Below are 13,891 nucleotides of genomic sequence, written 5' to 3'. Positions count from 1 at the left end.
TACAGGTGTGATCCACCACACCCAGCCTCATTATTAATATTACTATTATTATTATTATTATTATTGAGACAGAGTCTAACTCTGTCGCCCAGGCTGGAGTGCAGTGGCGTGATCTCGACTCACTGCAACCTCTACCTCCTGGGTTCAAGTGATTCTCCTGCCTCAGCCTCCCGAGTAGCTGGGATTACAGGTGTGCACCACCCCTCCTAGCTAATTTTTGTATTTTTAGTAGAGACTGGGTTTCACCATGTTGGTCAGGCTGGTCTCAAACTCCTGACCTCAAGTGATCCGCCCACCTCAGCCTCCCAAAATGCTGGGATTACAGGCGTGAGCCACCGCACCCCACCTAATATTATTATTATTATTATTATTAGTGCCTGCTGGGCAAGCCCGCTAACTGCTGCCCCTCTGTTTCCTCACCTATAAAATCGGCAGTGGCCGGGCACAGTGGCTCCCAGCACTTTGGGAGGCCAAGGCGGACAGATCACCTGAGGTCAGGAGTTCGAGACCAGCCTGGTCAACGTGGTGAAACCCTATGTCTGTTAAAAATATAATAATTAGGCCGGGCACAGTGGCTCATGCCTGTAATCCTAGCACTTTGGGAGGCCGAGGCGGATGGATCAAGAGATCAGGAGATCGAGACCATCCTGGCTAACATGGTGAAACCTCGTCTCTACTAAAAATACAAAAAATTAGCCGGGCGTGGTGGCGGGGACCTGTAGTCCCAGCTACTCCGGAGGCTGAAGCAGGAGAATGGCGTGAACCCAGAAGGCGGAGCTTGCAGTGAGCCGAAATTGCACCACTGCACTCCAGCCTGGGCGGCAGAGCGAGACTCCGTCTCAACAACAACAACAACAACAAAATACATATATATAGCGGGCGTGGTGGCGGGTGCCTGTAATCCCAGCCACTAAGGAGACTGAGGCAGCAGGATGGCTTGAACTTGGGAGGCAGAGGTTGCAGTGAGCCAAGATCGTGCCACTGCACTCCAGCCTGGGAGACAGAGTGACACTCTGTCTTAAAAAAAAAAAAAAGAAAGAAAGAAAGAAATGGCCTGGATATTGGGAGGCCGAGGCGGGAGAATCACTTGAGACCAGGAGTTCAAGATCAGCCTGGACAACATAGTGAGAACCCCTCATCTCTACAAAAAATAAATAAAACCTAGCCAGGCGTGGTGGTGAGCACCTGTGGTCCTGGCTACTCGGGAGGCTGAGGCAGGAGGATCGCTTGAGCCAGGGAGGTTAAGGTTGTAGTGAGCCATGATTGCACCACTGCGCTCCAGCCTGGGTGACAGAGCGAGATCCTGTCTCAAAACAAACACAAAACAAAAAACCCAGAGACCCAGAGGCGGCACCTAGTGCCTGCAGGGAACGGGCAATGGGGGCCAAGAAGTCAAGACACAGGGCCCCAGAAATGTCTGCTGTGGAGGGGCGGTGGCTGCTGAGTGCCATCTACTCTCTGGGACAGACCAAGGTGAAGCTGGAGGAAAAACAGACAACAAAAAACTAAACCTGGAAATCACTAAGATCTCGGAGGGAAATCAAACAAGGTCATGGGTGATGGGGAGGTGCTGGGGGCCCTGGGATTGAGGAGATTGGAGAAGGTGCTCCCAGGGAGATGACACTGATGCTGAGACCCCAGGGAGTGAAGGAGCTGGGAGGAGATGCGGGACGGCAGCTCCCAGGTGAGGGCACAGCAAGGGCAGAGGCCGTGTGGCTGGAAGGAGCTGGGAAGGTTCCAGCAGCAGCAGTGGGCAAAGGGAGACAGCAAGTGGAGAGTGAGGGAAGACGGAGCCGCAGAGGTTGCCCAGGGTTGGATGAGTGTGGGTTTTCTCTTCAGGGCACTGGGGAGCCATGGACAATTCTTGAGCAGGGTAGGTATATCATCTGATTATTTATTTCTTTTTATTTTTAATTTTTTTGAGACAGAGTCCCACTCTGTTGCCCAGTCCAGAGTGTAGTGGTACGATCTCGGCTCACAGAAACCTCCGCCTCCTGGGTTCCAGCGATTCTCCTGCCTCAGCCTCCCAAGTAGCTGAGACTACAGGTGCATGCCACCATGCCCAGCTAATTTTTTGTATTTTTAGTAGAGACAGGGTTTCGCCACGTTGGTTAGGCTGCTCTTGGACTCCTAACCTCAGGTGATCTGCCTGCCTCGACCGCCCAAAGTTCTGGGATTACAGGAATGATTTTTTTTTTTTTTTTGAGACGGGGTCTTGCTGTGTTGCCCAGGCTGGAGTGCAGTGGTGCAATCACAGCTCACTGCAGCCTTAACCTCCCAGGCTCAAGTGATCCTTTCATCTCAGCCTCCCCAGTAGCTGGGACTACAGGCACACACTACCACACCCAGCTAAAAAAATTTTTTGTATTTTTAATTTATTTTATTTTTTAAATTTTGAGACAGATTCTCGCTCTATCACCCAGGCTGGAGTGCAGTGGTGTGATTTCGGCTCACTGCAACCTCCACCTCCCAGGTTAAGTGATTCTCCTGCCTCCGCCTCCTGAGTAGCTGAGACTACAGGTGCACACCAACTACACCCAGCTAATTTTTGTATTTTTAGTAGAGATGGGGTTTCACCACGTTGACTAGGCTGGTCTTGAACTCCTGGCTTCATGTGATCAACCTGCCTTGGCCTCCCAAAGTGCTGGGATTATAGGAATGAGCCACTGTGCCTGGCCTGTATTTAAATTTTTTTATTATTTTTTATTATTTTTTTTTTATTTTTTGTAGAGATGGGGTCTCAACATTGCCAGACTGTTCTCAGACTCCTGGGCTCAAGTCCTCCTCCAACCTCGACCTCCCAAAGTGCTGGGATTACAGGTATGTGCCACCATGCCCAGCTGACATTTCTTGAGACTACCCTAAGACCCAAATCTGAGCCCCCTTTCTGCATTCCTGGCCCCGCCACCGACTAGCCTCCCCTCTCAGGCAACATCTTCATTATGGAGCTGAGTTGTTTAAATAAATGAATTAATATTGACGAACCATCAGTGACCTAATAAATGATTAGTTAAGGTGCACATACATCACGCCGCAGGGACGCCGGGAGCCCTTAATTACTGCTGTGGAGGGGCCGGCAGGGCCACAGCCACTACCCTGCACCCCTTGGTCCCCAGACCCCTGCCCAGCTGTCCAGCCGCCCCCAGGGTCACAGGAGCTGGGCAGGAAGGCAAACCTTGCCTCTCTCCCTGTCTCTCCATCTCTGACACAGTCTCCGGCAGAGATCATCTCCGTGGCCTTAAATCAGCCTCAACCCAGCCTTCCAGCCTCCCCATCTGCTTCCAACCCTTCCTTGGAAGCCACCAGGGCTGGTGGCTTAAAAAACACAACTTTAGGCCCGGGTACAGTGGCTCATGCCTGTAATCCCAGTACTTTGGGAAGCTGAGGCAGGAGGATCACCTGAGGTCAGGAGTTCGAGATCCGCCTGACCAACATAGTGAAACCCCATCTCTACAAAAAATACAAAAATTAGCCAGGCGTGGTGGCGCATGCCTGTAATCCCAGCTACTCAAGAGGCTGAGGCAGGAGAATTGCTTGAACCTAGGAGGCAGAGGATGTAGGGAGCCAAGATTGCACCGCTGCACTCCAGCCTGGGTGATAAGACTGCCCAGAGCTTTGGGAGACCAAGTTGGGAGGATCACTTGAGTCCAGGAGTTCAAGACCGGTCTGGGCAACATAGCAAGACCCCATCTCTCTCTCTCTCTCTTTTTTTTTTTAATGTTTTTTAAGACTGACTCTCTGTCGCCCAGGCTGGAGTGCAATGGCGTGATCTTGGCTCACCGCAACCTCCCCTTCCCAAGTTCAAGGGATTCTCCTGCCTCAGCCTCCTTAGTAGCTGGGATTACAGGTATGAGCCACCACGCCCAGCTAATTTGCAAGACCCTATCTCTAAAAGAAAAAAAAAAAGGAAAAAGAAACAAGGAAACATGACTCTGTTCACAACAGCCTCCTGTGGCTCCCCAGTGCACCCCAGAAAAAGACCTAGGTCCTCAACACAACCCACAGGACCCTGCGTGGCCTGGTCCCCAGCTCCAGCACCTGGTCTTGCTTCCCCACAGCCTGGTTCTGGCTTCAGGGCACTGTCCTCCTCCTCCCTGTACCGGAAGTGCTGTCCACTCTCTGAGCTCCTGCTCACCTCAGGCCGCAGCTCAAATGTCCCCTCCTCCAGGAAGCCCTCCCTGACCCCAGCCCGTGCTGGGTCCTTGGCGCTGCCCTGGGGGGTTGCTTCTCTGCCCGTCAGCCCCACCCTGGGCTACGCTGCTGTATTTAGGGGTCCTCTTGTTGAATGCACCTCCTTCTTTGCCCTGAAGCCTGGGAGGGCAGGGAGGGGCCTGGCCGGATCACTGGTGGGAAGGGCATGGAGTTGGTTCTGGGGAGGTGTGTTGAGGAGTGGATAGGACCAAACCTCCCACAGATCCCGGCCTCAGTCTCCCCGTCTGTCCAGCGGGAAGTGACCCTGACCAGGCGCCTGACGTGCAGGCAGAGCCCCTTCCTGCCCGTGCCTTCATCAAGGCTGGAAAGAGGGCCAGGAACCAGCATGGGGCGCCATGGAGGAAGTGGTCCCAGCCCCAGCCCCAGGCCTGAGGCATCTCCACACCCTGCAGACAATGAGGGACACCCAGACGCAGCACCTGTACCCTGCCTGTGCCTCAGTTTCCCCAGAAAATGGAGGGATCTCTGTGGGGATCTGGCAGAAGTGAGGTGAGGCCTGAGGGGCTGGTCCTGGCTGGCTCATTTACTCTCTTCTCCTCCCAGCTCTAGGGTGTCCACCCGTGGTGGGCGCTGGGCTCTTAGGGAGTCCCAGGCTGGGGGGACCAAGCCAGACACCAACCCTCCCAGATTTCACAGGCAGGGCAGGGCTCAGAGAGGGCAGCGGCTGGCCAAGGCCATGCGGCCTGCTCGGGTCGGGGGACAGGGTGGAGTTGGGGCACCCAGGAGCTTCTCAAGTCTCTAACTCTCCAGCACTAAGGCCCACCAAGGGCATTGGGTGCGATGCCCCCACTCCCATGAGGCCCTTCCTGGCAGGGGAGGGGGCACCGGAGAGACCGCGGCTGAGGGCTCCTGAGGCGGGTGGGGAGGGGGCCAAGGAGCTGGGAAGGGGAGAGATGTGGCTCCAGAGTCAGGGGGAGGAGAGGGCTGGAGACAGAGATGGGAGCACGGAGAGAGAGATGGAGAGACAAAGAGAGAGACAGAGACAGAGAGAGGGACTGGGGGTCGAAGAGATAGAGATGAAGAAAGCGTAAGAGACGGAGTCATAGAGATAGGGAGACAGAAGACATGGAGAGAGATGAAGATGGAGAGAGAGACACAAAGGGGGAGAAAGAGAGAGAGAGAGAGACAGTGGCAGAGATGGAATAGAGACACAGAGAGAGACAGAGATGGAGACAGGGATGGAGAGAAAGAGGCAAAGATGAAGAAAGAGTAAGGGACAGAGACATGGAGAGAGACAGAAAGAGATGGAGATGGAGAGAAGAAAAGAGAGATAGAGAGGGAGACAGTGGCAGAAATGGAAAAAGAGAGAGATGAAGAGAGAGAAGGAGAGAGACAGAGGAGAGAGACACAGGCTCGCCCTTCGGGATGTCCAGCATTGGGGGAGCTGCAGGGGAGACTCTGGGGGGACACGGTTGGGCCCCATCCCTGCTCTGGCCCTGCCCAGAGGCTGAGATGCCCTGGCAACCCTCTCCAGCAGCAGGAATCACCTGCCTTGACCCCTAAGTGTGACCTCCCCGACAATCCTCTCCTGAGCTCCCTCCTCTCTTGTCCCCTCCACCATGGCACGGTCCTCGCCCAACTGGTCCCTACTGAAGCGGTCCCAGGCGGTCCTGTGTGGTTGTAGCTCAAGCCAGCCACATCCCCTCCTTCTGCCTGCAACCTGGAGGGTGAGTCTTGGCCTCCTGTCTCCTCATGAAAGCTCTGTGACTCAGTTTCCTCCCATTCAGAGCCTCAGAAATACAAGCCCAGGACCCTTTCCCAGGAGGCAACCTGAGGTTCAGACCCAGATGGGTCTGGCCGGGCACAGTGGTTCACGCCTGTCATCCCAGCACTTTGGGAGGCCAAGGCGGGCGGATCACTTTAGGTCAGGAGTTCGAGACAAGCCTGACCAACATGGTGAAACCCCCCCGTCTCTAATAATAATACAAAAACTAGCCGGACGTGGTGGTGGGCACCTGTAGTTCCAGCTACTCAGGAGGCTGAGGCAGGAGAATCGCTTGAACCCGGGAGATGGAGGTTTCAGAGAGCTGAGATTATGCCACTGAACTCCAGCCTGGGCAACAGATCAAGACCGTGTTTGAGACAAAAAAAAAACAAAAGACACAGATGGGTCTGGGTTTACAATCTCATCTTCTGGGCTCTGCGGCCTCAGACAAGGTCCTGCACCTCCCAGATCCTCAGTTTCCCCCTCTGTAGACTAGGCCAGTCACATTTCCTGCCTCACAGGCTGCTGGGAGGATGAAGAAGGTAGCTGGGGCATACAGTCGGTGCTCCATAATGTTAGGAACAAGGAAGGATAGAGGTTTTCAGTGACAATGGGACAGGGAGGGTCATCGAGACCCAAATGAAGTCCAGCCTAAGTGGTTTGGATTTAATCTACTGCTATTGCAAAATACTGTCATTTGGTCAATCAACAAACGTTGACTGTGGGACCATTCGACGGGGTCTCTGGAGGTGCATCTGGGTGAATGTGGGTGAGCACTGGAACCAGCTCCTACTGTGTCACAATTGGAAGGGAGACGGTTCAGGGCCTGGCACACGGTAGGTGTTCAACGAATGTGTGTTTGCCCACCCTCCAGCCCCCCGTGGGCACAGGGTTGCATGTGTGAGCAAACAGCCGCGGAGCGGGAGGGAAACGGGTCCTGTCCACTGCCCACCGGCCCCCCACTCATGTTCATGGACCAGGGGGCTTTCTGCTGAGGCTTCAGAAATTGGTGGTGGAGGGGCCTCCTCCTGCCCCTACCCATCCGCTGGCCCATCCTTTCCTCCCACACTCAAAGGTACATCTGCTTCAGCTCAAGCACCTACCAGAGGCCTTGGAGGGTGCAGAAGGCGTCACAGTGGATAAAGGGGCTGGTCCCCAACTCTCCCCACAACCTGTCCCTTCCCTTTCTTCTACAGTGACTCTACTAGGGAGGCTCCCCAGAAGCGAGCCGGGGGCCCACCTGTCCCAGTTCGGCCCCTCTGGCTTGTATGAGCTCCGGCCTCAGTTTGCCCATCTGTATAATGGGACCAGGGCCTCTGCCACTCTAAGTGTTGTGGTGAGGATCACAGACAACGCGCATAAAGGCTTGGAGGCACAGCAGGAGCGAGTCAGGAGCGCATTCATCATCACCATCATCATCATCCGTGACTCTCTTTTTATACAAAATGCTAATTGGACTAATGGGCCCATCGCATGCGGGGCACACACTAGGCGCTCAATAAATGCAGCTGAACAAATAAACGCGTCTTCCTGGGTATGTGGCCTCGCAGAGAGGCGCACCTCTCTCTGTGCCTCAATTTCCAAACCCACAAAATGGGGGCCCCAGTTACCCATCCCCCGTCCCAGGGAGCGCTGGGCCTCGCCGCACCAGGACGCCCCCCACCCAGCGGGAACGAGCCCCTCAGGCCCCCGGCCCAGCTCCCTTCGGGGAGCCGTTTACAAGAAGCGGCGCGCTTCCCCCGCGCGGCCCCCGCCAGGCTGCCGTTCCCAGCCGGGATAATCTAATCGCGTTTCCAAGGCTGCGATCGATAACCCCGAGGCGGCGCCAAAACGAGGCTCTTAAAGGACCAGCAGCCCCGCCCGGGCCGGCGGGGAGGGGACCGTGAGGTTGGGACGGGCTTTGCCGCGTCTGCGCCCCCCGGCCGGCCCCCACCTCCGGGCTGTGTGGCCCTAGGTAGCCTGACGGTGCCTGCCGCAGCCGGAAAACGGGGTCCCCGGAGACCAAGGGCAAACCTATTGCCTATCTGCGTCTTCCCCCTTTGCCCGGATGGGGAAACTGAGGCTTGGGAAAGGAACAGAGCAGCCTGAGCTGGGTTCTGCAGGGATCCCACCCTCTCCTGCCTCTGGCCCCCCAAGGCCCTGCCTCCCCTCCTGCTCCAGAATCCACACAAATGCCTTTAGCATGCAAGTCCTCCAGAGCCTGGCTCACCGACCTGCCGCAGGGCCATGGTGGCCCCACCTGGGCTGTGCCGCCCCGAGGAGGTGTCCCCAGCGCCCCACCGAGGAGGGGGAGCCGACTTCTCCCGTGGGCTTGGAGGGTCCTCTCCCCGCCTAGACTGTCCACCTGTTCCCCAAAGGGAAAACCCTAAGGCCAGGGCACCTTCTTCCTTCTGCCCTGGTGGCTGGAATGCGGAGCTGCTAAGGCAGGCAAAGATGGAAGCTTCCAGAAATGGCAATGGTGGAATCTTCTAGAAGCAGCAATGGTGGACTGCCCAGGAGCTATAATGGTGATTTCTTTTCTGGTGGGTCCCCAGCCCTGACCACTGCCTGGCCCCGCGGCCTGAGGCCAATGTCTTCTCCTGGGCATGTAAATTGGGATGAGGGCACATTGTCCTTCCTCACCATCAGCCCAGGGACTGTGTCTCCCACGTACTGGGTTCTCCAAAGGACTGGCCAGGACTGGACCCAGAGTCCGGACATCAGAGAGCCTATGCCTCAAGGGAAACTGAGGCCCAGGGAGGGTCACAGTCAGTGTGTGGCCCAGGGCTCACCGGACCTTTGGCCCTGCTGACCCTCCCAACGGGGCTGCCTCCCCCTCTCAGAGTCCTGCCACCCCTGCTCCAGCCGAGGGATCCCCGTCCTACACACACCGGGTCCCTCCTGGGAAGCCAGGCCTGACCCCACTTCCTTGTCACCTTCCGGGTCAGCGTCGGGGCTGCAGGGGTGAGAGGAGATTGATCCAGCAGACGACCTTGTGGCCACTGTTGCCAAGGAGATGGCCCCTGGGGGCTGTGGGGGTGGCCAGGGCCAGGGAGTGACAGAGGGACAGAGGGAGGAAGGGATGAAGGAAAGGAGGGAGGGACAGAGGGGAGGGAGAGACAGAGAGAGGGAGGGAGGGAGAGAGAGAGGCACCAGCAGTGGGTATGATCCTCACATCAGAGCCTCCTGGGCAGCTGGTCTGCTATGGTGACACGGCCTGGGAAGACTGGGAACCAGCATTCACCCCTCCCTGGCGGTCTGCCGTTGATGAACCACCACTGGGCTCCTATCTACAGACTTGGCTTGGAAGTGAAGCGCAGCTGCCACCGCCCAGGTTCACCCAGGAGCCTGGGAGCCGGCATCTGGTCTGCTCTCCAAGTAGTCTCTGGTCCATTCACCCTCAGGACCAGGGTAGGTATCCAGAAGTGGGGCCCATGTTCCAGGGCCCCGCAGGATGAATAGGAGTTCGCCAGGTGGAAAGGAGGGAGGTGGCCCGCTCATCCAGCCCCACCAGCGGAGAGGAAGGGGTGGGTGCGTGTCAAGAGGGTCTCCGCTTGGCAGGCTCTGTGACGGGGGAGCCTCTGGCTGAGGCCAGCTGGTGACGGCTGGGTTGTGGGAGCTGAGCATGGATTTCCCATAATGATGGGAGCTGCTGGGCACGGCTGAAGGACGGTTAGGTTTCTGACCTGGTTACCGCGTGCCGGCTGGATACCAGAGATCAGGGTGCAGCCGTGGACCCCAGACACGGCCCTGCCTCCTAAGAGCTCTGCATCTCTTGGGTGCACAGGCAGCAGCTGGGACTGACTGGGGACCGGACCCAGAAGCCACCACAGCAGGAAGAGGGTGCGGGTGCAGGAGGTGCAGCCACTGAAGTGGGGGAGATCGAGTGGAGAGCTGGGGGTTGGGGCAGACCAGGGAAAGGCTGGGTGGGGGCGACCTGGACCCTTGGGCTGCAGGGATGGGCTCACAGGGTCAGGGTGTTTGGAGCAGCGGAGCTGTGGGAGGGCCCTGGGGTATGTGGGCCTGACTCAGAGGTGGCCTGCAGGGACCCGGTCCATAAGGGGCCATGGCACTTGGGGACCCGAGCATGGACTGTGGCTGTGAGTGCACCCACATGGACACACACAAATGTACATATGCGAACATGCACAAGCACACCAGAACACGCAAACACACGTGTTTACCAGGACACACATGTGCAGATACAGCAGGCCGCACATGAGAAGGTGTATGTGTGAACGTTCTCGGCACATACCTGCCCATGCGTGCACATGTGTAAACGTGACTGTTCACATGCGAACACACCTGAGCTCATGGCAGTGAGCGAACATGTCACAGCCTCTGTGTGCACCCACACAAACATGCCAGCACACACATGCAAACCTGTGTACAGGCGTGAGCACACATGCTAGGATGCACATGAGCAGATGGGAGAACACACATAAACATGCCCTGTATACATCACGTGTGGCACACCTGAATCTACGTGAGCGCTGTACACGCAGAAACACACCAACCACACAGGAGCACGTGCACCTCGGGGTCAAAATGCCTGAGGCGGCCGGGCGTGTGGCTCATGCCTGTCATCCCAGCACCTTGGAAGGCGGAGGTGGGCAGATCACAAGGTCAGGAGTTCGAGACCAGCCTGACCAACATGGTGAAACCCCATCTCTACTAAAAATACAAAAATTAGCTGGGCGTGGTGGCACACGCCTGTAGTCCCAGCTTCTCTGGAGGCTGAACCAGGGAAGCGGAGGTTGCCGTGAGCCGTGATCGCGCCACTACACTCCAGCCTGGCGACAGAGCGAAACTCCGTCTCAAAAAAAAAAAAAAAAAAAAAATGCCCGAGAGGCACTGGGGAGCCGCGGGTGCACGTGTGAGCGCGCACGTGGGGAGCGCCCGCAGGTTTCTGGGCTGCGGGCGCGCCCTGGTGGACGCCAGCCCCGCTGCAGCTCCGTCCCTGGAAGGGGGTCCCAGTCCCACCTCCCTCGGTCTGGGTGTCATGCAGGGATGAGAAGCGGACGGGACGGGTCCAACACCAGAAGTCCCAGGAGAGGCAGCCCGCAGGACCCCCACTTCCTCATCATCCAGCTCCCTCCATTCTTCCCATGGCGCCCCCGAGTTTGGAGGAGTCTGGTGAAGCTCCGTGTCCCACACCCCTGGCATCCCGAACGGGGGCCGCGGCTTTCCTGAGCCCACCTCCCCCAGCGCAGGTTGGACTCCGTGGGGTGGGGGCCCAGACGACCGGGGGGGGACCCACGGCCTCGCCCCAGTGGCCACCAGGTGGCAGCACGCGCGCCCGACTGAACCCCAGGACCAGCGAGGCCCCCGCGCCCCACCCCGCCGCACCCCCGGACCACAGGGAGCGGAGGGGCCTGGGGAGCACCCCGGGGGGCCGTGAGAACCAGCCTCGCAGCTCTGCGCCTCGGTTTCCCCACCTCCCAGGGAGAAGGAGAGCAACTGAAGACACAGGTGTGGTGAAGTAACCAGGAGGGCTTCCCTGGAGAGGTGGGCTTGAAGGAAAAGAGCAGGCAGGTGCAGAGGCCCGGGGAGGGCTCGCTGGGGGCCAAGGGAACTGCGTCCTGTGCCGGGGCGGGATTGTGGGGTAGGGTTTGGAGGCAAAGGTCCCAGGTTTCCGATCTGAGCGCAGGAGGTGGGGACAAGGGCAGGATTTAGGGTCTACCTAGGACAGAGATTCCAAAGGGTCGTTTTGATTTTTTTAAAAATGATATTCTTGGCCGGTAAATATTCTTACTATCCTCAACCTCAGTGGGTAAAATCTAAAGGTTTTAAGATACCCGAACGTGAATTCACAGCTTTCCAAATATGGGATTCTCAGGATGGAGCCAATTGGAGAAAATCCAGAATCCCAGTTCCCCTGGCCAATGCCAGCGTTGATGCTCAAGTGCAAGAGTGGCAAAGACAGGGCGTGATGGCTCACACCTGTAATCCCAGCACTTTGGGAGGCTGAGGCAGGAGGCTTATTTAAGCCCAGGAGTTCAAGACCAGCCTGAAAAACACAGCAAGACCCTTGTCCTACAAAATTTTATTTACTTGTTTATTTTTGAGATGGAGTTTCACTGTCGTCCAGGCTGGAGTGCAGTAGTGCGATCTTGGCTCACTGCAACCTCCGCTTCCTGGGTTCAAGCGATTCTCCCTGCCTCAGCCTCCTGAGTAGCTGGGATTACAGGCACTTGCCACCATACCCAGCTAATTTTTGTATTTTTAGTAGAGACGGGGTTCCCCTATGTTGGTCAGGCTGGTCTCCAACTCCTGACCTCAAGTGATCCACCAGCCTCGGCCCCCCAAAGTGCTGGGATTACAGGCGTGAGCCACAGCACCCAAACTCAAAATTTTAAATAATTAGGCAAGTGTGGTGGTACACGCCTGTGGCCCCAGCCATGTGGAGGTGGGAAGATCAATTGAGTCAGGAGGTGGAGGCTGCAGTGAGCTGTGATTGCATCACTGCACTCCAGCTTGGGCGACAGAGCAAGATCCTGCCTCAAAAGAAAAGAAAGAGTGGGCCGGGCACGGTGGCTCACGCCTGTAATCCCAGCACTTTGGGAGGCCGAGGTGGGTGGATCTCCTGAGGTCAGGAGTTGGAGACCAGCCTGGCCAACATGGTGAAACCCCGCTTCTACCAAAAATACAAAAAGTTAGCCGGGCATGGTGGCACACACCTGTAATCCCAGCTACTCAGGAGGCTGAGGCAGGAGAATCACTTGAACCCGGGAGGCAGAGGTTGCAGTGAGCCGAGATTGTGCCATTGCACTCCAGCCTGGGCGACAAGAGTGAAATAAAGAGAGAGAGAGATAGAGAAGGGAAGGAAGGGAAGGGAAGGGAAGGGAAGGGAAGGGAGGAAAGGAAAGAAAGACAGAGTGGCAGAGACTCTGTGATTGCTGTGAGCCTCAGAGGCAGGGACCCCATAATCCCCAAGGGTCCCTGCAGCTCCCAGAGGCAGGGGCAGCTCTGGGGCAGAGACCTGTAATCTGTAACCTCAGGGCCAGCACCCCCCAGGCCAGGTGAGGAAGGCTCGGGTCCTCACCCCCTTACCACCTCAGTAGTTTCAGAGCTACTGTACCTTTAAAATCAAGTGCCAAAATTAGCAGCTCTGCTGTCATTAATATGCAAAAATGCAAATCAGGAACTGATTAAGCCCCAACCCCAGAGGATGTTTCTACAGTGATGAATTCTATTGTCTGCGAGGGTTGGTGGGGTGGATGTGCTGGTGGGGGGATCAGGGGTGTGGATCCCGGAAGGGAGGGTCCTTGAGGGGAGTCCCAGCTCTGCCCCCTAGTGCACACACAGCCCCTTCCAGCTGCCCTCCCCAGGACCAGTGGGCAGAGGCGACTGGGCAGGTTCCCTGTGTGACCTGGGAATGTGGCTGGGGGCAGCCTGGGGAGGGACTCTCAGGGCCCTTACCCTGCCTGCTCCCCGACCCGGGATTCCTCTGACCTCTGCCTGCAGAGTTTCAAACGCCTGTAAGGCGATTCCTTCAAAATTCTCCTTCCCCATCTGGCTGGGCGCACCCAGGGGCTGAGACCTGTGCCCTGTGGTTCCCCAGAGCGCTGCTGTGAGAGGGCTCTGCAGACACCCTGCATGTGGGGAAACGAGGCTCACAGGAGAGCAATGCGCACCGGGTTCCCAGCCTGTGAGAGGGTCCTGGGCTCCTCCTGGTGCGTGGAGACCTTCATGCCAGCACAGAGGCGCTGGCTGACTCAGGGGTGCAGGCAGCAGGGAGTGGGGTGGAGCAGGAGATCTGGAAGAGAGGGTGCAGAAGCGTGACCAGCCCCTGTCCAGGCCAGTCAGGGGAGGCCCCAGTGTGAAGGGGAAGGAGAGAGAGACAGAGACAGGGAGACAGAGAGGCAGAGACAGACAGAGAAAGAGAAAGACAGAGATGGGAACAGAAATAGAAAGAGACAGAGAAAGAGAAACAGAGAGACAAAGAGATACAGAGATAGAGATACAGAGAGACAGAGAGAGACAGAGACAGAG

Source organism: Theropithecus gelada, chromosome 19 (genome assembly GCF_003255815.1).
Source record: "Theropithecus gelada isolate Dixy chromosome 19, Tgel_1.0, whole genome shotgun sequence".
Lineage (NCBI taxonomy): Eukaryota > Metazoa > Chordata > Mammalia > Primates > Cercopithecidae > Theropithecus > Theropithecus gelada.
The sequence above is the reverse complement of the archived record's forward strand: the minus strand, read 5'-3'. Positions refer to the sequence as shown.